Source organism: Sorex araneus, chromosome 5 (genome assembly GCF_027595985.1).
Source record: "Sorex araneus isolate mSorAra2 chromosome 5, mSorAra2.pri, whole genome shotgun sequence".
In the NCBI taxonomy this organism is placed as follows: Eukaryota; Metazoa; Chordata; class Mammalia; order Eulipotyphla; family Soricidae; genus Sorex; species Sorex araneus.
Genome location: NC_073306.1, coordinates 171545000 through 171571314, shown reverse-complemented (window position 1 = coordinate 171571314; position 26315 = coordinate 171545000). Strand labels below are relative to the sequence as shown.

At 50.0% G+C, this 26315-nt stretch overlaps 1 protein-coding gene and 1 long non-coding RNA gene across 6 annotated transcripts in view; one reads left to right on the top strand and one right to left on the bottom strand.

Annotated features, from left to right (window-relative positions):
- Positions 1-7835, bottom strand: part of KLF3 (KLF transcription factor 3) — a 33362-nt gene extending 25527 nt beyond the window's left edge. Inside the window, exon 1 of the mRNA XM_055140500.1 lies at positions 7372-7835. The gene's annotated coding sequence lies outside the window, so the exon portion shown is untranslated. The remainder of the gene's footprint in view (positions 1-7371) is intronic.
- Positions 6129-26315, top strand: part of LOC129405108 (uncharacterized) — a 42984-nt gene continuing 22797 nt past the window's right edge. For 3 of the 5 annotated variants that reach the window (XR_008630327.1, XR_008630324.1, XR_008630325.1), the window contains exons 1-2: positions 7429-7568; positions 12609-13067. This is a non-coding gene — a long non-coding RNA (uncharacterized LOC129405108). Of the gene's footprint in view, positions 6380-7428; positions 7569-12608; positions 13068-26315 lie in introns of those variants that run through there. The other 2 variants (XR_008630326.1, XR_008630328.1) reach the window with 2 other exon arrangements.

The window sequence follows — 26315 nt, the reverse complement described above, 5'->3', positions numbered from 1 at the left end:
TAAATCCTCCTAATTCTTCAAAGCAGCTCAAGGCCCTCCCCACTCGGCCTGCAGCTGACTGCCCTGCCCTGGCCGCCTGCCGAGGCCCTCACCTACTGGCCAGCGTGCTGAGCGGGCTCCCACCTGCAGGCCACGCCTGCCCCAGACCTTCTAGGTGGGGTCCCCAACACTCTCCCAAGAAGGCCAGACACACGATCGGGTGCTCGGAGCACTTGGCCCAGAAAAGAAAGGAGAGTCCGGCCTTCAAAAGGCACCGGGAATCACCATAACCAGGACGGGGGCTGGGCAGCCCGGCTCTAAGGAACCTACCTGCTAAACCGAAGTGCGGGGGAAAAAAATAAATAAATAATAAGAAAGTTACTGCTCTGAACACATTGGGATTCTCCAGTGATCTTCTGGGTGTTGTTTTCAAGGACATGATCACCCACCTGGAGACCTTCCTAATGGAGTCAGGGCCTCAGCAGTCTGCCCTGATCCTGGTACTGGAAGCAACGTCCTGAGTGGTGCGGAGCCTCATTCTCCAAGACAGGGGCAAGGGCGCGAGGGCCGTCTGTGTGTGCATTCTGTTCTGCCTGGCTGTGTCTTTGGGGCCTTGGAAATGCATGCTCCCTGCTCATCGCCCCTCCCCCCCCGTGCTCAGACACCCCTGATCTGGGGGGTCACTTGCTGCTTGGCGACCTTCCACCCTGCCTTCCCCGGCGGGGCGAGAGCCACGGCCCCCCGAGCACCAGGCAGCTGCCTACAGCCGTGTGTCTTCGAGACAGGTGGCCTTGGACCAGCCCCAAAGGCTAAGAGCGGGAGCACGTTTGTGGGAACAAGGCCAACGGGGGGAGGGGTGCTCGGGCACACCAGCAGGGCACCTTAGCACAGGGCTGGTCCCGGCCCGGCCCATCTCTCAACTGTGTACTCAGGCTTGGACCCGAGATCAAAAGACACCTTCCGAGGGGCCCGGGTGTGGCCATTCTTCTCCCCGGCCCCGGCACCTGCAACTGGTCCATAAAACCACAGAGGAAAACCCTGACTGCCCCCCGAGAGCAGCACGAAAACCCTAAGAGCCACTGCAACGACGGAAAGGCCAGGTCCTTGGCCCCTGCTGTCAGAAACGGAGGTACGAAAATCCTCCAAATTCAGTGGCCTGCTGCCAAGGCCAAAGTGTCTGGGTGTGCCCGCTGGCCCGGGGCTCTTCCTGCTCTGCTCTGGAATCTGGACTCTGAGTCCACCCTCCAGCGTCCTTGTCTCCGGCCGTGGCCACCCGCACTCCCTGTAGGAAACTGTGGGAGCTGAGAAGGAACCTACCCCCCGTCGTGCCTCTCCCCCCCCACCCCAGGTCCCCATGTGAGAGGCAGTTCTGTGGGTATGCTCCAGTGGGCAATTAAGATTTGCAAATGCCACCTTGGGTTAGATGGCTCAGGGCGGCCCTCGGCTGGCCAGGCCGAGAATAATGAGCGCACGTGATTCGAGATTAGAGCTAATGAGTGGACACTCCATCCATACTTGGGAGAGGAATGAATGAATGAATGGACAGCCCCCCGAGACTCGGCTTACCTGCTCGGTTGAAATGAAGGGCAAGGTCGCATCAGAACGGACCATGCTAAGAAGAACGAGCAAGCTTGGGGGCCTCAGAGCCGGGGGGGGGGGGGCAGACTTAGAACGCAACAGAGGGCTGGACAACCTGGCGTGTGCAAGCAGCTTTGGGGCGGGGGGGGGGGGGGCATGGCTTGGGACGGCAGAGGGTGTAAAGTGCAAAGAGAGGAGAGAGCACTTCAGAGAGGAGCCTGGGAGGGGCACTGGGGATAGCAAGCGGGGGAGACCCAGCTGCAGTCACAGGCCACTCTCCAGGGTTGGTAGCGGGCATGGAAACCCAGTAGCCACTTGGGTGCTGGGTGCAGAGTAGCTGAAGGTCCTCCCTGGTCACCCCCCTCCTGGTCGCTCAGAGATGGGGCCCTTTCTCCTGCAGCCGCCCCACCCTTATGGGGACCTTCTGGAAGGGGGTTCTGAGCAAGCCCTGGCAGCCACGGAACCCAGGTGCTGAAGGGCCACTCAGCTGGCCACATGCTGTCCCCTGCAGTTCCCCTATTCATGAGAAGGGGTTGGTAATGTGTCAGCACCAGGAACTTGATTACAGACCCTCCTACCTGGACACAAACTATACCAGTAATATATACACCAACAATGTTGCAGGGAACTGTAGACACACAATTTCTCACTCTTCAGGAAAGGAAGTGGGAGTTCTGGGTCACAAATGACTGTCTATGCCCGTTTTATGGCTCCTGCATTTCAGGGAAGGAGCACCGAGGGGGGGAGGCAGGCTACCCCCCCTAGACAATACTCGCCCTTATCAGGGCAGACTGCTGTCTGGCTTCCTGTCTCGAGCTCTGCACGACTGTTTTAGATGAGAAACCAGTCTCAGAAAAGGGACACACACATCAGACTTGAAAATGCAACGAAAACCATTCCCAGTCCTTCTCCAGCTCCCTCAGTGATGAGTTTGGACCAGCCATCCCCACCAGCAACCCAGTGAGCAACCGTTTCATGGTTCCAAGGACTGTTTTAAGTTACAACCCGTGAGAAATGAAGCCCCAGTTCCAGAATAATGGAATGGCCCCATACTTCAAAAATGAAGCTGCCTATTTATTTCTGGTTAGTGTTTCTCTAAAACACAGCACCTAAGGGGGGGATGGGGAGAGAGAAAGATCACCTAAGAAAGCTGTTCATTTTTTAGAAAGTGTGTTTTTTCTCTGCAATATTAAAGAAGCAAAGCACCTAATGGGAAAGTGGAAATGAATTAGGAATGATTTTTGCAGGGTAAAGAGATAAACCCATCATTTTTATCTTTTTTTTGTAATTCTAGTAACTATCAGCTGGTATAATTTCCCCAATTGTTCAACACAGCCTTTAAAAGTCTGGAAATTTTTTTTTCTTATGGGCAACTCCCAGTCTCTCTATTAACCACCTCTCTTCCTCTTCCCGCACACAGGAGGAAACGGTAATTTGGGGTGCAGGGAGTGGGGGGAGCCAAATATTGGTTGGGTTATTTGTTGAAAAAAAAAAAAGCGGCTTCATTTAGATTACTAATGCATTTTAGCTTCAAGCCCCAGGTGCAAGCGAACTTGACATTCCAGTTTGCTTTCTCTAAAGGGGAAAAATATGATGGAAACTATCCCAAACGCCTTCTTTTTTTAAGAATCTGCAGCCGACATTTGATCCTAGTGTTTTTCTTAATGTCATAATGTCTACTTCCCTTTTATCCATAAAGAATGTGGTGGGAAGTGAAGTTAAAACCAGGGAATTATCAATTTTTGGAAGGACCGGACCTCATTTGCTGCCTCAGCAATTCTTTTAATTTCATTTGAGAACAGAGACAATGCCATTAGATTGTAAAGAAAATCACAAAGTTAAAAAAAAAAGTGCCATGTTTTCTTATCCAACCAATTCTTTAAAACTTAAGTTCTTGAAGAACCAAGGGGTGGGGAGATTCTCAAAAACCTCATTGACCCATAGTCTATGAAATATTTAAAAAAAATGTGATTTCTAAGTACTTACTGTAAAATAATAAGCAGAGCATTCTTCTGTTTTAAAAGCCTAAAGACTTAAAAATTCCCAAGGTCTCATGAAATGAACTGGTCTGCAGTGCTTTCATTCTTAAGTTTGGAAATTAGGTACAGAATCCAGTTTAAAAAAAAAAAAAGGAAAACAAAAACAAATTGTCCTAATATTTAAATCTTTGTCTTAGGAAATAATCCTGGGATTTTCCCCCAATATATCCTACGCTTGGCTTCAATAGTTTTTCTGAAGATATCTTCCTTAAAAACACAAGCGAGATTTAAGTCAGCTGGGCTGCCAAGCTTGCTCCTTCCCCATCCTCGCGGCCACTCCCGCCGTGTAAAATGGGAAGGAGGCTCGAGGGTGGGGTGCAGAGCATTCGGGTAATGCTACCTCCACAGCACTGGAAGGTGGGGCTCCTGCCGTGGCGCTGACAGCTGCAGGGCCAAATGCCTATCCCCGAGTGAATACCCACCTGCCCTCCAACAGGCGCGACCCCAAATCTCCCACCTCTGCTCTGGCCAACAGGCACCCACCTTCCTGAAAAAAATATATATATATCACCCTTTGGCAAGTGAACAATTATCCAAAGGCAAAAGTATTTATTCACCCATATCCCCACACTGGAGCAAAGGGTGCATGTAAAAAGGTTAACTGACTTCTCGTTATGACATACCCCTGACATCTTAGGCAATCCTAAGTGTGTAGAGACATGATCACTCCCCCTGGGTGGAGGACAAGCGCGTAGGGGCAGGGACCACGGCCTGGTCTGGGCTACTGATCTACCAGCAAACAGCCTGCAACAGGAAAGAGCACACATATGCCACTTGGAATGTATGACGCAAACCCCAGCCTTGAAACAAAGAACAGGAAACAGCCCTGCTGGCTGAGCTGGAGAGAAAGCACAGAGAAACATTTAGGCGGCCCTCCCTGACCCTATATTCATGAGCAGCTGGAGTTTTTTAAGACAACAACAGGGGGGTGGAGGTGTTTGTTCTATGGGTGTGAATAATAACACCAGCTTTCAAACAGGGGATCTGCCCTATTTACAAATAGGAGCTTCCACATACAGTAAACATCTTAAGTGAACATGGGATTTTATCATATTCGAGCAGCTGAGCCCTTCCTAATGAACACCAGCTTCCCTCTCTCATTCCTTTTGTCTCTCTCTGACACCCCCCACCCACCACCCCCAAAGCTGGTCTCTAACCATCATCAAATTCTGGGCTGGGGCTAATGATTACTATTCAGCCTCAGAGTATCAGGAGTGAAAATGAAGGTTAGAGGACTGCTCTTCAGAATTCTTGGCAAATTCCACCTCATCCCCAAAATGAACCAATTTTCAACATCCCCCTGTCACACAACTAAATTCTACACACACAGTCCTGGATGTCTAGTCACTTCTGATGTTGACTTTTTTTTTTTTTTCCCAACTGCTTGGTTATGAGCAGTTGCACACAGTTGCACATCTGCAGAAATGCACCTTTGGAGAATGCATTAGTCTTCCTGACACTCATTTCATTTATTCCAAAATTGCAATACCATCTGTAGAATACAAGTTATCCTAAAATGTTTTCTTATACCTTTATGTATGGAATTCTTTGTACATTCCCCACATTGCTCTTTATTTTGTTAGTCAGGATTGTCTAACTCAGGTATCCATCATCAGATATTTTAAAAATTGTGCAGAAATAACTACAGATTTGGAGGGGGGGGAAGCATCACCGTGCCCATAGCAACCAGAAGACTGGGTTTTAATTTAGAAATTTGCACTGGTGGAAAAAAAAAAACAAGCAGAAAAACAATAGCTTTCTCCAAAGCTATGTTGCTATGTTTTGTAGCTGACAAGTTTCTGTGGTCCAAGTAGTTACTTTTGTTATTCTCACATTAGGATATTTACACTTACATTCTTCATGTAAACCCAGTGTTCTTAAGACTATCTCCCTTGAGCTCATCAGTCATACATTAGGTTTTTTTCTTCTTCTAATGCGGCATCTGCAGTCAACCCCAGTGAACTGTAGAAATTGATATATCAGTTTCTCTAAGGATTTTAAATTAATCAGACATCTCATTTCAGGTTTCTGTTAACAGCCTGTCAAGGAATATGCTCCATGCTGGAAGCCATGGAGCATAACTCATTTGTCCACTCTTTAAGAAAAAATTTTAAAAATACCACTAACTTGCAAAATTGGGAAGATACGCCTGCAATCATTGGTCCCCACCTCCCCAAAAGCAAGTCTTCCCTTGGGTTAGGCAGATTATCATCCCGATGGATTTCCCTCATAAAAATGCTCCTTAAAGATAAAAACACTCAGAAAAGGACAGCACAAAATTGCTCTGTGGAAAACCCTGTAACGAGCAACTGTCTTACTCACCACTTGATCTTGCTTCATAGTTAAGATCCTAAACCTAAATGAATCACAATACTACTTTATATTTTCCTCATATCCCAGATTCCTGAGAATAAAAATCAATCTATTTAGAGTGCCTCGGACGATACTAACCAAAAAAAAAAAAAAAAAACACCACCACCACCACCAACAACAACAAAAAACACAACCCACATCGAGTTGGTAAAAAAAAAAAAAATCCAGTGTAAAGTGTTTATTTTTAGAGATATACAAGCAGGTGAGCATTATGTTCAATTTCCGCTTAGCCTGACTTTTTTTTTTTCCCAAGACAAGCCTCATTCAATACAGGTTCATCGGGGATTATTGCACACTGAAAGAGTCAAAGGCGGGTGGGGGAAACGGCGTTCTTCTGTTATCTGCCAAAGGAACAGGGTAGTTCCTGGCATTATCTGCCATCTCCAAGAAAGCCACTCTGGAAATGTTAGGTAAGTCCGTCCCCAGGGTGCGGGATCTGCCCCTCGGTCCCCATCCGGCTCCGGTCCCTAACGCTGCAAGCATCGCCTAGGGCGCTCTCCGCCTCCCAGCCACGCTGCAATCCAGACACTGCGGCAGGTTCTCTCGGTGCCCCGGGGAGGGCCCTGCGACCCGGCCCGCGCTCTCCTGCTGCCCCCGACGATGCAATCGCCCCGGCCAGGCCAGCTCCCGGGCTTCCAGGGCCGACAATGGGATGTGGCCTCCAGCCCCCTGCGCCCCGAGTGTTTCTTCCCAAGAGGGCCGGGGAGAGAGGAGCTGCTCCAAGTTTGCTCCGGCGGCGGCGGCGGCGGCGGCGGCGGGTGAGCGGCTGCGCGCCCCGTCCGAGGGGGGCGGCCGGGGGGCGCGGGCGAGGAGGGCGGGGAGCTGGGGGGCCTGCAAGGGGGAGGAGCTGGAGCGCGCGGCCTCCGCGCTACCTTTTCTCCAAACAACGTTTGCCACACGCGGAGAGCACCAGAGATTTCTGGGGCTTTGGAGGGAATCGCGGGCGGGCGGGCGGGCGGAGGCCGGGGGACCACACAGGTGAGCCCCCGCCTGCAGCCTGGCTGGGGTCGCGGTGTGAGGGGGGGGGCGCCGCCGGCCTCGCGTCCCCGCCCCCACCCCGCACCCCGGATCCGTACAGTGCTTCCCCGAACCCCACACTTTTCCAGCCGCTGAACCTCGGGGGGTGTGGGGGGCGAGCACCTCCTGCCCTCCCCCCGCCCCCCTCTGCGCCCCCCACCCCGCCGCGAGGAGCTGTTGCACTTTCCCAATCCCGCACGGCGACCCCCGAGCCCCCGTGCTGCACCCCAACTCATCCCCTGCGCACCCAACCCCCCCCCCCGCACACACACACACACACGCCAGCACCACACACACGCACCCCGCGTTCGCAAAGGGAGAGCAGGACGGCCGCCGGGGCGGGGGCGCGGGCGCGCGGCGGAGGGGCGCGGGCGAGGGGACTTACTCCGGGGGCGCGGGCTGGGCGCTGCAGGCCGCGGTGTCAGCGGCGGCGGCGGCGGCTCGGGCGGGCGCTCCCTCGCGCTCCGGCTCCGCGGGGCCCGGCGCGGCTCCTGGCTCCCCTCTGGCTCCTGGCACTAACTCCGGGCAGTCACATGACGCCGGCGCCGCTCGCGCTCTGCGAAGCCTCCCGGGGCTGGCGGGGTAAGTAGAGGCTGGGACCCGGGGTGGGAGGGTCAGGGAGGGGAGAGGGAGCCGCGGCGGCCGCCCGGGCTGGGCGGGTCCCCACCCACTTGGGTGGAGGCAGCCGCCGGAGGGGTCGGGCCGAGTCACTGGCGCAAACACGCACCCCGCCCTGCGCCCTTCCCCCGCCGCCCCCGCCTCCCGCGCCGCCCCCGCGCGCCCCGCCCGGCACCGGGGCCGGCCTGACAGACACTCATTATTCCCCGGAGCCGGGCGCCGCCCCGCCGGCCCGACCTGTCCCGCGAGGCGCTGGCGAGGCCCGTGGGGCTGGGCGTGCGCGCCGCCCCGCCCGCGCCCTCCGCCCCAGCCGGGGGGGAAGGAAGGGCGGCGCTGCCCCCTCCGGGCGTCACCGGGCCGCGGCCCGCCGCGCCGCTTCCAAAACACACAGCCGGGCGCGCCGGGGCGGGGGGCGGGGGCCGGCCGGGCGGGCGGGCGGGAAGGGCGGGCCCGGGCGCGGCGGGCAGGGCTGGGCCGGGCCCCCGCGGCCCCTGCTGGGCCCGGCGCGGCCAAGTCTCTTAAAGAAAACGCCAAAAAAAAAAAAAAAGGCAGCGCGGGGGTGGGGAGGGGGGTGGGCGGGGAGGGCCCGCAGGAGCTGGGCGCGCGGGGTGCACTCGGAGGGCAGAGGGGAGGGCGGAGGGGAGGACTTCCACCCGAGAAGGGTCCCGAGTTTCCAAGGTCATTCGACATCCTGTTTGCAGCGCGCTCTTTCTTTGTGCCCCAGGGCGCCGGGTCCACCTCCTGGCCGGCTGACCGAGGGGCGGGGGCGGGGTAGGGAAACGTCCCCCGGCCACGCCAGACTTTGCAGTTGGCAGGCCGGAGGACGCTGCCGCCCACCCCACCCCCAAAGCAAACTTCCCACGGGCCCGGCCTGCCCCCGGAGCGGGGAGGGGGGGGAGGCGGTGGGGACTGCCCCCACCCCACACCCACACCCACACACGCCACCCCATCCCCCCGCGCGCCCGCCGCTCAGCCCAGCCGGTCTGCAAACTTGGCAAACTCGGGGTCGGTCCCTTCCTCCCGGGAGGGAGAAGTCGGGGCGAGCCGCGGAGGGCTGGCTTGGCCCGGTGACCTTTGCATTTCGTGTCGCTTCCCCGGCGCCGCCGAGCGCCAGCGTGCTGCGTGGCCTGCACCGCGCCGCGACACAGGCGGCGGAAACGCGCTGGCCCGGGCAGCACCGGCGGCAGCGCGGTCCCCGGGTACAAACGCTTCCCGAGTTTCTTGGGAAACTGCATTAATGTCATAAAAGAGTGCAATAAAGAGAATCGGGGAGAAACTGGTTCAGTTGTTTCCGTAATTTTTTTTTTTAACACACACATACACACGCACAGGCTCCTTCAGTCGCGGACTTGGTCCGGCTCCAGGATGTTTTTTACGAGACCTTTTCAGTTCACCGTTCTCACTTCGGTGCTTCGTGCGGGCAAGGTCCAACTTCAAACGCAGCGATAGCGTGTTTTCCCAGATCTGTCACGAAGCTCAGGGCATTAGAAAATTAGTGCAGCGTAACCCCAAGCAGTGAAGTTGCATGTTGTAAAAAAAAAAAAAAGGCACGCCCATAGTAGAAAAAAAAAAGCAACACACCCAGATGGACACCAGTTCTTGTGCCACCGATGCTGTCCCCTACGATTAAATATAAAAGACGGGTTATTTTTTTTTTTATGCCTAAAAGCCACATGTGGGGTGGAGTGATAGTACAGCGGGTTGGGCGTTTGCCTTGCACGCAGCCAACCCGGTTCGACCCCTCCCTGGCATCCCGTATGGTCCCCGCCTCCCCCTCCCTCCACCCCAGCGCGCCAGGAGTGATTCCTGAGCTCAGAGTCCTGAGCATCGTCAGATTTAAACCGCCCCCTCCCCCAAACAAACAAACAAAAACCACATGCAAGGGGGGAACAAGTTAAATGTGTGCCAACTGCCACTTGCAATTCATTGATCACTGACCTCCTTAAAGCTTAGCGATGACTGATGGGATTGTTTGTATTTCAGTGCAGTCTCCTGGTCCTAGTTGCTCCAAAAATACAGGCTTGACTCCCAAAGAATGAGGAAAACTTGAAGCTCATAACCACGGGGTGGGGGAAGAAGGGGGGGAGAATATGGTTCACATGGGTGTGGCCCCAAAAGAGAAGAGAGAACTAGGTCTGTGTGAGGGAAAGTGTGAGCCAAGAGAAGCAGGGAGTGGTTTTGATAGGAAAGGTGGGGGAGGGAGGAGAAGAATCTTAAAATGGGTTAATTAATGAAAACGCTGGTCAGTGCCCTGTGGGAGGATGCTCCGCCGACTTGCCCCTCAAGGAACCCACCCAGGGCAGGACACCGCCATTTTTCCAGGTGCCCAAACCTGCCGGACCTGAAGTTCTCCGGCTCCTCCCTCTCCATCACTGGGGTGCTTGCCCTGGATGCAGGGGACCAACCCCTGACCACGCCCCTCAACCCCCAAATCTCCTCCCTTCTGCCAGGTCCTGGGCCATTCCACTGCTCCAGCCTATTGCAGAGTGGTCACTGGGGTGTGTGTGTGTGTGTGTGTGTGTGTGTGTGTGTGTGAGAGAGAGAGAGAGAGAGAGAGAGAGAGAGAGAGAGAGAGGGGCCTGGCCCGCTGGAAGTGAAGAATATGCCTTCTCCGCAGGACCAACCTGAGCTGAGCTGGCCCCTTCCTTCCATGGCGTCCCCTGAGACACAGTCCAGGATTTTAGTGCTACATGTAGTCTCCCTGCCTGTCCTTACACTCCTCCTCCCTCCCTGCCCTCTCCCTCCTGCTGGCCTCTCCTCCCCTTCTCTCTCCACACCCCTGGCCCTTTGCATGGCCCCCTAGTTCCCTCCCCCAGGCCTCCAATCGCTTTCATCTCCCCACTTCACTGAAAGGGTATTTTCTCTAATACATCTTTTCTTACCACCTTCCCTCTTGACACCTTTGGAGGTGTGGGGGTATCACTTTTGCTTTTGGTGTTTTTGTTTTTGTTTTTTCATTTCTCTGGTTTTAGGGGCAAGGGGATAGCATGAGATGCCACCCAACAGTGCTCAGGGCTTACTCCTGGTGGGGTTCAGGGCCCGGATGCTGGGGATCAAACCGAGGTCAGCCATATATAGGGCAAGTGCCCCGCCTGCCGTATTAACTCTCCAACCCTGTCCTTACAGATGCTCTCACCACACCCGGGCTGAACCTCTGCAGATCCTTGATTCTTTTTTGGGGGATCACACCAGTCATGCTTAGGATCTATTCCTGGGTCTGTTGTGCTCTGGGGACCGTATGTGAGTCCAGCTGCACAACCGAGACAACCAATGTGCAAGATAGGAGCCTTGAACCCCTGTGCCATCTCTCCGGCCTTCAGAGTCTGTCTCAGAATCGACTCATCCTCCCTAGGGGACTGAAACAGAAACACAGGGAGGGCAGGCACCGTGTCATATTCCCAGGGCCCAGACACGTTGTCAGTGTGCCTCACCCATGGCACCAGAGCCTTTCCATTGGGTCACATTCCTGGCGGGGGGGAGGCAGTGTGTCTATTGGAAGGACACCCCCGGCCCCTTTTCCTGGTCCCAGCTTAAGAACCTTTGCTACTGGCCGCCAGCCTGCAGACTCTCTTGCCAATGAGTGGTTGGAGCATAGATGTGACCTAGTTCTGGCCAGGGGACATGAAGAGGAACATGCTGTGGCTTATGGGAAACATTTTTCTTCCTGATGAGAGGACATTCTTCTCAAAGATAAACCTAGACCTGCTTTGGACACCTGGTAGGTGAGGATGTGATGTCTGGCGCTATGGCATCCATCGTGTAATCATGAGAAGGAAGTCCAGGACTCAGTTCCATAGGGATGACTTTTTGCATCCTTGGTGTCTAGCTGAGTGTTACCCCCCTGTTCACAGTCTGGAAAACCCCTCCTTTGCCTCTTGTTGCCTCATCTTCCTTCTTTACTCTCTTCTTTTTAGGTCTCAGCATCTAAAGAAGTGAAACCGTGTTTGTTTCTTGCTTGGCTTTGCTGCTCTCTTTCCCCCATGAGAGCCTGAGACCCAGGAGAGCAGCCCATGACCTTGGCCTCTCTTTCCCGCTGTGCTCTAGAGTGGTGCCTGGCAGCTGGGGACTGCTGCTCAAGTATTTGTGGATGGATGGGTGGCAACCAGAGTAGCACTCTGTGAAGGTGGATTCGAGGCCTCCAGGTCACAAGCCACCACCAACTTGCATTTTCTCTTTTGTCATTTTCAGTGGTTTTCAACCCCACCCCATTCCTTTGCTGGTGTGCAGGTGTGAAAAGTTGAAACCACTGTTCAGGTGTCAGATCATACAGGGAACGAGGTGTTTGCCTTGCCGTAGAGGACTCCCATTTCCACCCCTGGCATCCCATATGGGCCCCTGAGCACTTCCAGGAGTGATACCTGAGCACCGCAGGAGTAAGCCCTGAGCACCGCTTGGGTTGTAGCCCCAATCCTATGAACCCCTCTTTACCTCCCCCCACCAAAAGCCGCTGGCTAAAGTTACAATTAATGCCATGTCAACTCTCACTTTTACCTCGATTTCCCTCCTGTCCTCTTTACTCCCCTCCCCTCCACTCTCTTCTCCCCTTTTTTTCTGTTTTGGGGTGACACCTGGTAACACTCAGTCTTGGGCTTGCTCCTGGCACTGCTCTCAGGGGTCACTCCTGGGCGGGCTCAGGGCTCGGGGGCCTTATGGGGTGCTGGGGATCAAACCTAGGAGTGACAGGCACCTGCAAGCAGCTGCTTTACCTGCATTACCTCGCTGGCCCATCTCTCTTTTGGGGCAGAGGTCTCCCAAGTGGGACCTGTGGTCTAGGGCACACTCCTGGTCATTCTCGGCCAATGTGCTGGAGATTCAGTGCAAGGGCCCAAGGATCCTTCAATGCTGGGGACCATGAGAGGCACCCTAGTGGTGCTTAGGGGTGATGGGGACTATACCCACGCAGTGATGCTCTGGGAGGCATGTGTTATCACGTCAGACCTGGGACTCCTTTTCTGATACACATATACAGATGTCTGAGATTCTTCCTTCTTCACTCTCTTTCAGAACACTTCCATTCTGCTCCCAGGAAATTTTCTACTGAACAGGAGAAGTGAAGCAAAGAGTTCCAAAGGCAGGGAAGTGTCTTCATAACAGGTATAGCAATCTGATAGCTATACCTCAGAGGATCCATATGGCTTTCCCCCACTTTTCTAGCTTTATTGAGATATTGTTGAAGTAGCACTGCACTGTAGCACTGTCGTCCCATTGTTCATCGATTTGCTCGAGCGGGCACTAGTAATGTCTACATTGTGAGACTTCTTCTTACTGTTTTTGGCATATCGAATACACCACAGGTAGCTTGCCAGGCTCTGCCGTGTGGACGGGATACTCTCAGTAGCTTGCTGGGCTCTCCGAGAGGGACGGAGGAATCAAACCTGGGTCGGAGGAATCGAACCTGGGTCAGCCTCGTGCAAGGCAAACGCCCTACTATTGTGCTATTGCTCCAGTCCATTGTTGAAATCGGTAAGTAATATGTAAGTGAACTCTAAAGTTTTATATCTAACTTTTGTTTCTTTTATTTTTTTTTGGGGGGGGGGAGGATGGCTACACCTGGCAGTGCCCAGGGGTTACTCCTTCTGTGCTCAGGGCTGGGTTCCTGGCGGACTTCTAGCAGCATTGGGGGACGATGTAAGATACCAAGGGTCAAAACCAGGTCAGCCACGGGCAAGCCAAGCACTCTACCTGTTGTGCTATCTTTCCAGCCCCCAACATTACAGATAAGGCTGTAGCCTGTGCGCCTACGCAGTGTGGCTGGTCTGTGTCACCCTGAGCTGTGGACAGGCACCGCGTTGTTCACCTGGCTTGGGGGGCCACGATATGCCCAAGTGGCTAAGAACTGGGTCCCCACAGCGGGGATGTGGGGTGCCGTGGGTGCCGTGGGGCTGGTGTGGGTCATCGATTGGCTTCTGACCCTCAACTGGGTCCGCTACATCAATGGCAAATTCAAGACAGTTTAGGAGCGTGGCTGTCCACGCACCCCCCGTCCTGGTGCCGTATCCTGCCGAGCCCTCCGTCACGCCGGCCGCAGGCACCCACATGGGGCACTCTCTCCGTCGGGCTGGAAGTGGCTACTTGAACAGATAACCCATTAAAGCTCCCTCTGAAACCTGAAAAATAAATAAAATTATAGATAAAAGTTTAAGGTCTATAAACAATGATTAGATACACATATACTTTGTAAAATAATGACCATAGTAGGGTTAGTTTAACACCTCCATCAAATTGTTTTTCCTATTTTTTATTTTTGGGTCCACACCGTGGACCAGACACCAGACCAGGTCTGGTCCTGGCTCTGCTCTCATGGATCACTCCTGGCCAGGCATTGAACCCAAGTCATTTTGCTTGCAAGGCAAGCACCTACCTTGCTGTACTATCTTTCTTTCTGTCTTATTTATTCATTTTTTTCTTTTTTGGCATTGAAAACATTTATGATCCATTCTCTTAACTTTTTAAGTATCTAGCCCATTATTGTTATTATATTCACCAAAGGAAGCCCATCTAATATACCTCTTGCTATACATTGGAATCCCAGATCTTATGAGTCTCATAGCTAGAAGTCCATACCTTTTGACTGATAATTCCCAATACTCTCAGTCCCTAGAAGCCAGCATCCTTCTATATTTCTGTGAGTTCAGATTGCTTAGATTCCTCATGCACTCGTACAATATTTAAAGTCTTTTTTTCTGACTTATTTACTTACAATAATGCCATCACAATCCAGGTATATGAAGCTTCCCCTGTCCAAATTTTCCTTTTTTGTGGCTGAATCATATTCCTCTGTGTGTGTGTGTGTGTGTGTGTGTGTGTGTTTGAAAGAGAGAGAGAGAGAGACAAACAAACAGACAGACAAGACAGGAGAGACAGACAGCAGGCAAGCAGATAGACAGATGTTTTTTTTACCCAGTCACTGATGGACACTTAGGTTTCCCCGTCTTGAATATGATAAAGAACACTGTGATGGGAGTGGGAGAGATAGTACAGGTGGTAGTGTACTTGCTTGGCATGCAACTGAATCAGCTTCCACCCTGGTCCAATTCCCAGCACTGCATATCATCCCCTAAGCCCTGCCAGGGGTCACTCCTGAGCACAAAGCCAGGAAGAGCCTCTGAGCACTGCTGTATATGGCCCAAACCCTTCCCCTAAAAAAAAAAAAATTGAAAAAAACCCAAAACCTGGCAATGGGCATGCCAGCGTAGTTCTCTTTTAAATGATGACTTCATTTCCTTAGGAGAAATACCTAGAAGATGAATTGCTGAATAATAAAGAAGTTGTGGGTTTTCTTTCCGGGGTGGGGGGGTGTCACATGCAGTGATGCTCAGAGCTGACTCCTGGTTCTGTGCTCAGGAATCACTCCTGGCAGGGCTTGAAGGTTCATATGGGATGCCATCGATAGAACCTAGGTTGGCTGCTTGCAAGGCAAGTGCCCTACCTGCTATAATATCACTCCAGCCCCCAAGAGTTCGATTTTTTAATTTCTTGAGGAAATCCATGTGGTTTCCTTATAGTGTCTGCCTAATTCATACTCCCACCAACATGCCTGAGAGTTCCCTTTTTCTTCATCCTTGACAACACTCCTCTTATCTTTTGGGTAGTAGCTAATCCTTTTGGATAATAGCCCGACTAATAGGTGAGAGGTGACACCTCCCTCATTGTGGTTTTGATTTTCATTTCCCTGATGGTCCGTGGTGTAGAGTTGATGGTTGGTGTCTTTTCAGGTACCTGATGGCCATTAGCATGTCTTCTTGGGGAGAAGTGTTTGTTTAGATCTTCTGTCCCTTTTTTGAAATCAGATTCTTTGTTTTCTTGCTGTTGTGTTGAGTTCTTTATCTATATTGGATATTAATCCTTGATCAGATGGCTGTTTTACAAGTATTTTCTCCCACTGTCTTTTTCTTTTTTTTTTTTTTTTACTTTTTTTTTTTTTTATTGAATCACCAAGTGGAGGGTTACAAAGTTCTCAGGATTATGTCAGTTATACAATATTCAAACACCCCTCCCTTCACCAGTGCCCATCTTCCATCCCCAACCCCCCCAGTATATCTGCCGCCCCCTCCCACCTCCCTAGTCCCCACCCTTGTACGTGATAAGTTTCACTTCATTTGCCGTTATCTCGATTACATTCCAAGTTTCAACACACAACTCACTACCGTTGCTGGGGTTTCCCCCCAAAAAGAAAAAGACAGTCCTATTGCCAATGAGGCATTTGATAATTCTCCATTACTAAGCATATAGAGATATTAAGTCCTGCCCACTGTCTTTTTCATCTTAGTGGTGTTTTTTTTTTTTTTTGCTGTCAGAAGTTTTGTTTTTTGTTCTGTTTGGGAGCCACACCTGGGGATGCTAGGGATTATTCCTGACTCGGAATTTAGGAATTACTCCTGGCAGTATTTGGGGGAACATATGGGATGCTGGGGATTGAACCCAGGTTGACAAGTATGCAAGATCAATGCCCTGCCTGTTGTCCTATCTTGCAGGCCCTGCTGTGCACAAGTGTTGATGGAGTCCCACTGTTAAGTTTTGCTCCTATTGCTTGTGTTATCAGTGTCATGTCCAAAAAAGAAAAAAGGTCATTGAAGTCTGTCTCTGGAGTTCACAGATTTGAGTCTTATTTTAACTCTTTAATCCATTTCGTCTTTTTGTGTGTGTGTGTGAGTAGTGTAAGGCTCCAGTTCCATGTTTGGCATCTGAATACCCACTTCCCTGTTTCCCCCATACCATACCATTCAGTGAAAAGACTCTTCTGGCTTTGTTGTATGTATTCTGGGCTTCTTTTCCGATATTTGTTTATCAATATATGAGTGGGTTGTTTTTTCTAGACTATTGTTCCATTTGTCCCTGTGTCTGCCTATTGTTTGTAAGTGTTGGAGAGAGAAGCTAGGGATTCGTGTGTAAGGCAGCACTGTTCCACCGAGCCACGTCACTGACCCCATGTGTCTGCTTCTCTGTCTTTCTTTTCCTGGTCTCCCAAGCAACACCCAGGGAGCTCAGTACACACTCCTGCTGATACTTAACTAACTGGGGTGCTGGTTCAGGGCAGGAGCCCAAGGGTGCTGCTTATGCCCGTGCCCTGCAGTGTTGGGGACCAGCTAACAGCACCAGACGTGATGGTGCTCAGAAGGCCTCCAGGATTACAGGACGTGGTGATGGTGGGGAGTGCGGGGGGGGGGGGGGCGGGGGATGGATGCACAGGTGGCATTAGGACCAAGATAAAGTCCTATGTCTGCACAAAATGTGCCCTAACCCCTGTGCTATCTCCCTGGTCCTGCGTTTCTAGGTATTTTTTTAATGCCATATTATTTGGTACATTAAGTACAAACATACAATAATGTACCTTTGTTCATACCCTTTTGATTCCTATACTTTTGTAATATAATAATCAAAAATGTTGTTGTCTGCAACAATCTTCTTTCTTCTTCTGATCCTCCTGTCCTCCTCTTCCCCCTACTTTTTTTTTCTTGCTTTTTGGGTCACACCTGGCGATGCTCAGGGATTACTCCTGGCTCTGCACTCAGGAATAACCCCTGGTGGTGCTCAGGGTACCATATGGGATGCTGGGAATTGAACCCGGGTTGGCCATGTGCAAGGCAAACGCCCTGCCCGCTGTGCTATCTCTTCAGCCCCTACCCACACATTTTTTAAAGGGGAGACCCTTTCTCTCAAGCAGTGCTCAAGAGGTCCTGTGACACACCTATGATTCTTGGCCAACCAAGCCAATAGTTCAGTGAAGGGGTCAAGGAGCTGGTGCCATGGAAACCGGAGCCAGCTCTGCAGTGCTGAGGCCCAGTACTGAGTTCTGCTCAGGAGTCACTCCTGACAGCGCTCGGGGGACAGTGCAACAGGGAGCAGGCGAGGGCAAGGCAAGTGCATTAACCTGTTGTTTGACATTTAGAGGTGACAGGGCCCCAGGGGTAGCTTTAAGAGTGCAGGTGGGAGGGGGGCTCCCTGGGGATGGAGAACATCCCCAAAGATGAGGAGATCAAGGGAAAGGGGGGCTGAGGTACTGGATGCTGTCCCACGTGGATGATGACATCAAGGATCTTCGGGTCAGAAGGACAGCCTCGCTGTCGTCACCGAGAAGGTGCAGGGCCACGGCGAGAGAGAAGGCCTCGATGCCGTCTCCTCTTCCTATAGTCCTGAGCATTCAAGCTAAAAAACAGGCATTCCTGTTTTGTTGTTTATTCATTATTTTGTTAGTAAATTGTCGAAGTCTAATTTCCTTCGGTTTACGGCAAGTATACCATTTCCACTTTCTTGAGAGTTTAAGCCGGCTCTGGGGGACTTCAGGGACGTGCATTTTAATTTATAATATTTTTAGTGGTTTCCGTGCTTGAATTTCATGGCCAGCAGGAGAGGATCCTCAGACCACATTTTGGAAATGGGGAAGGCCCCAGGGCGGACGTGTGTGGGAGCAGGACCGAGTGAGGAGGGATGGACCCCGGCAGGCACGTGGGGGTGAAGCGGGCAGGATGTAGGGAGACTGAGGCTCAGGGGTTTCGGGTTCTTGCAGCAGACGTTGGGAAACCATGGGGAGTTTCTGAGCGAGACAGTGGCATGACACCATGTAAGATGACAGTGCGTATCCAACTGTGTTGCGGGGCACGCGAAGCAGGAGGGACGGAGAAGTCACGGGAATATACACATCTGTACACACACACACACACACACACACACAGGCGTGAGGGAACGAACACACTCTCCTCCCTTTAGTAAATAGTGCGTGAGCACACATCTGTACACACACACACACATACACACACACTCTCCTCCCTTTAGTAAATAATGCCTGAATGCATGTGTACAGACATCTCTACATGCACACACACACACACACACACACACACACACAGAATGCGTGTGCACACACCCTCCTTCCTCAGCAAATCCGCGCAGTGGGAGAGTATGCGAGTTCCGCTCTCGGGCAGGGGCTGGCCACCGTGCAGGGCCTCCCTCAAGGCCCAGGCTCTCAGTCTTCCCGACCTGGCCGTTCCCACCTGAGCCTCTCCCCTTCCAAGGCCCACCTGCTTCCAAAGGCCTTGAAGGGGGGGGGGGCACGTGAAAAGTCAGGGTTCATCGTGCGCTCATGATTCGCTTTGCAGACAGAAGAGGACATTAAAGCCATAATTGTTGTGTCAAAGTCAGAGGAGTGAGGCAGATTTTTTCCTTAGTTTTTTCAACTCTTGTGTTTTTTTTTCCTTTGAGCATTTAAGACATTTTTTCCTTCTGTTTTTTTTTTTTTTTTTTTTTTTTAACACACACACACGGGATGAGGGTGGGGGCGTTACTCCCAGCTCAGTGCTTGGGGTCACTCCCTGTGATGTTTGGGGGAATCGTGCGTTGCTGGAGAGGGAACCCAGGGCGCTTCTGCGGGCAAAGGCCTCGCTCGGCCCTTTGAACCAACAGCCACGCTCTCCTCCGTGACCTTTGCAAGAGGGAAGAAGCTCGCTTTTAAGATGAGCCAAGGAAGAAACTCAGGTGTTGTGTGCAATTAGATGTGGGACCTCAAGCTCACTTTTGCAAGCTGGCTCTGAGCCAGCACCTGGTTCTTCGAGGTGGGGTGCTCGGTTTATGAGTTCTGTAAGCAGTGAGGGGTCACGGAGGTGAAGGCAGAGGGAGAAGAGGAACTTCTTTTATCAATTGGCCTTTTGAATTGGTGTAAGCATTGCTGGCCTTGCACAGGTTTATTCTCTCTCAAGCTACTGTGCATTTAAAAATGACTCCAAAGACAGACAGACAGACACACACACACACACACACAGAGACAGACAGGCAGACAGACACACACACACACCAGAAAAACACCCCAAAACAGAAAGCCCAACAAATGACACGGAATTGAGCTGAAGTTCCTATTTTCTCAAGAGATAGAAATATACTTCCTGGAGCTCAGGGGCGCCCCGCCCCTCCCTGGGACCTTTCCCAGGGAACTGTTGGTTTCAGGTGAAAGGAGCATCAGGACTCCCTGGAGTTGAATTTGAACTTGTGGGTGGTTCCCTTTGGTCTCCCGTCATTGGGGGACCCCCCACCTGGTCTCAGCCAGTGGGGTCCTAGCTGTGCAGGCGTCTTTCTAAGGCTCCTGTTTGTTATTTTTCTGAAGGGTTTCTGGGTAACTATAAGCAACAGACCTTGTCAGTTCCTCTTGAGATTGCCCACTACTCCCCACCCTTATTTCTTACCTCCTGGCATCCTGTTTGTCTTCCTACATCTGGCCCCCGCCCCATCTCCACCCCATCTCTGTCACCGGTCCCTTTAGCCAGATTTTTCTTCCCTCTGTTCATTTAGAATGTCTAGTTTGGCCAGTGTTACACCAAGGGAGAAATGCCATCTATTTCATTTTTTGATTCATTGGCTTGTGGGGTTTCTATTGCTGGTACCTTGAAAAATACACCTGGGTGTGTGGTATAGAGTCCAGACTCACTCTACTTGCAAGGAAGGAGGCAGAGGAAAAGTGGGGCCTTTTGAATAATTTACTGCAGGATTTGGGGGTAAGTAAAATGATATGGTTAGGATAGGGGCAGAGGATCGACACTGCATATTGTGTTCATGCTTATATAAGTACAATCTTTAGTTTACTGACTGAGAAATATTTTACCTGTGAAAAATTTCATATGAACTTTTTTAGACTTGCATTTAATTTTTACTCATGGCTGTTACAAATGAATCTATTAGCTGTTTAACATTACGCGGTCTTGCGCCTTAAAAGTCCTGTAGGTTTATGAGAAATGTATTTTTTTCAAATTTTAGCATGGTACTATAAACAAAGTCACTGGCACCATAACATTTGATAATCATAGCGTTTTCACGGGACAGAACAATTGGTTTGTGAAAAAGGAGGGATTCCCTTTTACAATTCATCGAGTCCAGCTTTTTTTTTTTTTTTTTTTTTGGTTTTTGGGTCACACCTGGCGATGCACAGGGGTTACTCCTGGCTCTGCACTCAGGAATTACCCCTGGCGGTGCTCAGGGGACCATATGGGATGCTGGGATTTGAACCCGGGTCGGCCGCGTGCAAGGCAAACGCCCTACCCACTGTGCTATCACTCCTGCCCCTCATCGAGTCCAGCTTTTGCTACACAACCATTTATTGCTTTTGTTTTCTGTGCTAACGAGAAGAAAAAAGAAAGATGGAAAAGAATTATGATGGTGGTAGAATGCTAAATTCATTTCTCTTATGAATGTCCGAAAAGAGACGGTTCTCTAGGTTGACGGATGTCCCTGCCTTTACATGTGTGTGCGTATTGGACAGAAGCGGGGTCGTGGTAAAATGGGAAGTCTTCCTGGAGAGGCACCCTCAGCAGAGTTGTTGTTTGTTTTGTCTCCCCGAGGCCACTGGGCTTCCTCTTCTGTTGCCTGGAAAGTGTCTTTTCAGAGGAAAGGACCGCTTGATTTAGGTGGTGATGCTCCCAGATGCACAACACCAACTGGATGGCCACCTTTGTCAGTGTATTTCACTTTGCTTTTCTCGAACTCGAAGCAGAAATACACTTAGAACCTATACAGAAATTTAGTTCATGTCAACTAGCCCCTTTGTTACCGATAATCTGACAAAGCATCATTGTCTGCTTCAGACACAGTGACAGCTATGTCTGAGACCTTCCCCAGTAGCACTGTTGATTGTATTATTTTAAAGCTAGATGACCATCTTTCTGTCCTATGGTCTTTAGAAACTAGGGAAGGAAAACTGAGCTTTTCCAGCTTATTTTATTTTATTATTTTTTTTGTGTGTGGGTGCTCCCTATGGAATCCAGGCCTATATATGTGCAAAGCATGCTTTCTGCCACTTGTCTAACTTACTTCAAAGAAAATATTTTCTGTATCACTGTTTTTTTTTTTAATGTGTATAACTCAAATTTTTCTTTACAGATCTCAAAAAAGAAATCTTGCCCCCAAACCCATATTGTTTTAATGCACTGGGATGACCTCCACACTCAGCCACTGGTGTATTTCTACTTAGTTTGAGCTAGTGTAGTTGTTTATAAATTAATTAGGGAAGGCCTTTATCTTTCTGTAGTTCCTGTTAGGGCTTTTTTAAAAAAAAAACAAACAACCCTGAGTCTTCCACATGCAAGACAGACACCCTGTCATCAAGCCCCACCCCACAGGCCTCCTGCTCCAACTCTTTCTAAGAAGGTCCTAGATGATTCTAACAGCTAGGATCCTAGCCTGGACAGACGTAATTTTTTCCTCTTTGGATTATTTATCTCTAAGAGGATTCCCAGTATGTGAGCCTGAGCAAGCACCACAACTGTGTGTCAGATGGAGCCTGGTCACTGCTGAAATAACTGAGGGGTGGGAAGGGGAACAAAATAAACATAAAAAAGGATATCTGGGGGCTGGAGCGATAGCACAGCGGGTAGGGTGTTTGCCTTGCACGTGGCCGACCCAGGTTTGATTCCCAGCATCCCATATGGTCCCCAGAGCAACGCCAGGAATAATTCCTGAGTGCAGAGCCAGGAGGAACCCCTGTGCATTGCCGGGTGTGACCAAAAAAGAAAAAAAAAAAAAGGATATCTGTCCTCTGACTTACACAGTTCTGATGTACGTTTTTAGATTTTATACCTTATTGTATATCCAGCTGCTTCTGTATTTCTGAGTGAGCTTTCTGAAAATTAAGTGGTGTCTGTTATTAGAGCCCAACTGCCCCCAAAAATAAAAGGTTGCATTAAAGATGCTATCCTAACAAGTTTAATTCAGAATGCCTTCTTACAGCAAATAAAAATGGAGTGTGTGGAGCTGTGGGTGAAATGAGGAGATTGCCAACAAAGTCAAAGTTATGATCCTCCGTAATTAAGTTCTCTCAATTTCCTCATTATTTCCTGGGTCCAATTAAATGAAAACATACACACAGATAAGAAAAGAAAAAAAGAACCAAAGAGATAATACAGCAGATAAGGCTCTTGCTTTGCACAAAACTGACCCAGGTTCAATTCCCCGTACCCCGAATGGTCCCCTAAGCCTGCCAGAAGTGCAGAGCCGGGAGTAAGCCCTGAGCACAGAGCCAGGAATAACACATGAGCGTAGTGGGGTGTGGCCCAAATCCCCACCCCAAGAAAAAAAGGAAAGACAAGATAGGAAGGGCTGGAGAGATAGTGCAGCAGGTAAGACACTTACCCTGCGTAGAAGATGACCTTGTTCTATCCTCAGCACTGCACATGGTTTCCAGAACCCCGCTGGGAGTGATCCCTGAGCACAGAGCCAGGAGTCAGCCTTGAGCAATGCCAGGTGTGGCCCCAAAACAAGGAAGGAAGGATGGAAGGGAGGAAGGGAGGAAGGGAGGAAGGAAGGAAGGAAGGAAGGAAGGAAGGAAGGAAGGAAGGAAGGAAGGAAGGAAGGAAGGAAGGAAGGAAGGAAGGAAGGAGAAACATGATATCAAGGGTCTTTAAAAGGCTCATATGAAGGGCCAGAGAGAGAGTACAGTGGGTAGGGAGCTTGCCTACCACTGGCCTACCAGGTTTTGATCCCTGGCACCACATAATGATTTCCCAAGTACTACCAGGAGTTAATTCCTGATTTCAAAGCCAGAAGTAACCTCTGAGTGTCTTTGGGTGTATCCCAACAACAGCAACAACAACAACAACAATCCAGACCTTTTTAAGCTCCATCTTCAGGGGCTCAAAGCCACTCCCATAAAGATGAGCGTCTTAGAAGTATGGATTCAAAGGACAGTCTGGTAACCGTTGCACAACCTTTCCCCCCAGTTGCTTTATGTGGGGTGGGGAGGGGGAATGAATAGGGGAAATGAATTAAATGAATCTGTGAGTAAATATAAATTTTATATAAACAGATTTGATTTAATATGTAAGTGATAGGGTATTTTTATGATACAAAATGCAAAATATGTATGAACTTTGAAGATGAAGCTATTTCCACCTTTAAAATCTCTTGTTTTAAGTGTGTCATCAGTTCAGAGATCTAGAATCCCCTGCCTCCCCACCCCTTGTATCTGACAGTTCTTTGGAGAAAAATCTGTGAACTTCTGAGCCCTTTCTCCTTTCACGCTTTGTGGCAGCCCTGGCCTGTTCTCCCTGTTTAATAGATCAGAAAACAGAGGCTTGGATGGAGGATCTTACCCGAGTTCCTGCATTTCACCACAGATCCGTTGCAGCTTTTATGCTTCTTACTTTAAACAACAACAAAAAAGTGGCGGGTGCCTGTTCTGTGCAACTTTCAAAATAAGAGCGCAGGCCTTAAAAACAGGGGGCACCGATGAGGCAGGGTCCCACAGTCAGCAGCGACTCTAGAGCACTGCAGCTCCTTCTGGGCTGAGCAGAGGTCAGCAGACACTGCGTTTCCACGTGTCCCAGCCTCATCCTTCCTGCACTCCCCGTCTGTTTGTGCATCTAATCAGCCAGCATCTCTGGGAGTTTCCTATGTCCTGCTGTACCTAGAGGGGAGCAGAAACGGCCAGGCCTGTTTCCTTCCCTCCTGGAGCCTAGAGGCTCATGGAGAACAGATATTCATCAGCCACCAGAAGTCTTTTTAAACTGTAGTAAAGGTTCTAAAGGATAGACAGTTTCGTAAGAGAGAAAGGTAAATTTATTTTGTTCACCAGAGACCTTTTTTTTAAGGAAGTGGAAAGTGACCTTGATCAGATCTTTGGGGTTTGTTCTCTTTTGTTTGGGGGCCACACCCAGTGATACCTGGGGTGGAGGGAACTTCTCCTGGCTTAGGGCTTCTCCAGCCAAGCTCTAGGGACCAAGCAGTGCTCAGGGTGAACCTGAGCCTTCTGCATGCAAATCATGAGCGCCAGACCTTTGAACCATCTCTCTGGCCCTTGATCAGAGATCTTAAGCCTGGGTTAGCTAGAGGCAAACTTAACTTCTACTTAAAATCCTTACACATAGCCATCCTACATCTCCATCTACCGCCATTAGATTCCTTCTGTCTACAGAGTGAATTCTTACGGTGCATGAGGTCTGGTCAAAGGCACTGTGGTCTGAGGGAGCTACAGGGGCCAGGGGAGGTGTGTTAGCACTCTGGTGGTGGGCATAACGTAGCAGCAAGTAGAAAGCAATGACATTGGGACTATTGAAAGAACTACATGTAAAAATGATAAACTCATCAAAATATAAGTAAATAAGGAAAAGAGAAAAAGAATCACAACAAAAGGGAATTATCTCCCTCAGCCACTCTCTCCTTTTCCATTATGTTCTGTCCATCCATCCATCCATCCATCCATCCATCCATCCATCCATCCATCCATCTACTCATTCATCCATTCATTCTTCATAGTGCATCTTTTCTGAGCCTGACATTGCTGTGCTCTCATGCCTTTCACTTTCCATCTTCTATTTTTCCTCCCTTGACTGTATTAACCTTCTGTCTCTTCATCAGATACTAAGCCAATCATCTATTTGTAAAACATATCACCTGTCCCTGGTGTAAGATATACTGTAGACCAAGAGCTGGAAACATCTTTTTTTTTTCTTTTTGGGTCACACCCAGCGATGCTCAGGGGTTTCTCCTGGCTCATGTACTCAGGAATTACTCCTGGCAGTGCTTGGGGGACCATATGGGATGCCGGGGATCGAGCCCGGGTCGGCTGTGTGCAAGGCAAATACCCTACCCGCTGTGCTATCTCTCAGGCCCCTGGAAACATCTTCAGTTCATAGGTAGTAAATATTTTCGGCTTGTGAGTTAGATGGCCTACATGATAACAACTCAGTTCTGCCATTATGCTACAAAGGCAACTGCGGACACACACAGATGTGCCTGTGTTCCAGTGAAACTGTATTAACAAATACCAGTGGTCAACCCGTGGGCTGTACTTTGCTGTCCTCTGCTCTAGAACAGCTTTGTCTAATAGAAATATAAGCATTGCAGTCTGGAGCGATAGCACAGCAGGTAGGGAGTTTGTCTTGCACGCGGCCAACCTGGGTTTGATTTCTTTCTCCCTCTCGGAGAGCCCAGCAAACTACAGAGAGTAGCCTGCCCGCACAGCAGAGCCTGGCAAGCTCCCTGTGGCATATTCGATATGCCAAAAACAGTAACAACAAGTCTCACAATGGAGATGTTCCTGGTGCCCACTCGAGCAAATCGATGAACAATGGGACAACAGTGCTACAGTGCTATTCCAGTCATTATTTCTTCAAATGCTTTTTCATCTCCTTTTCTAAATTTATGGTAAATCATTTGATAATATTCCAAAAATCAGAGTCTCTTTTTATTTTGTTTTTAGTCCTTTTTATCTCAGTGCTTCATTTTGGATCCATTTAATTGCTATGTGTACAGACATCTAGTCTCTTCTCTTGTACCGAATCTGCATTTAATACCATTCAGTCAACCTTTAGTTCATGCAATCTCTGCTCACCTCCAGAATTTCATTTTGTTCTTTTTCTGTTTCTTTTGTTTTTCTTCTGATTGTTATTATGCTTGCTTTAAATATTTATGCATCACACATAATGGAATCTATTTTAGCTGTCTGCTAATTCTACTGACCTATCATTTATTGTATTTTAGTTTTCCATAAATACTTCTTTTCCATGGTATATGTTTTTTTTTCTAATTTCCCTACATTTAACCAGAATTTTTTTTAGTGTGATGCAGACATTGTCATTGCTTTATTATTAGATGTTCACATAATGCTGTTTCCTTTAAAGAACACTGGGCTTTCCTTGGCAGGGGTGAGCTGCTCTCTAGTCTTATCCTTGTACACTGCATGCATGCGTCTTCTGTGGGGAACTCAAGTTCAAGGGCCAGCACACGTGATCTCAT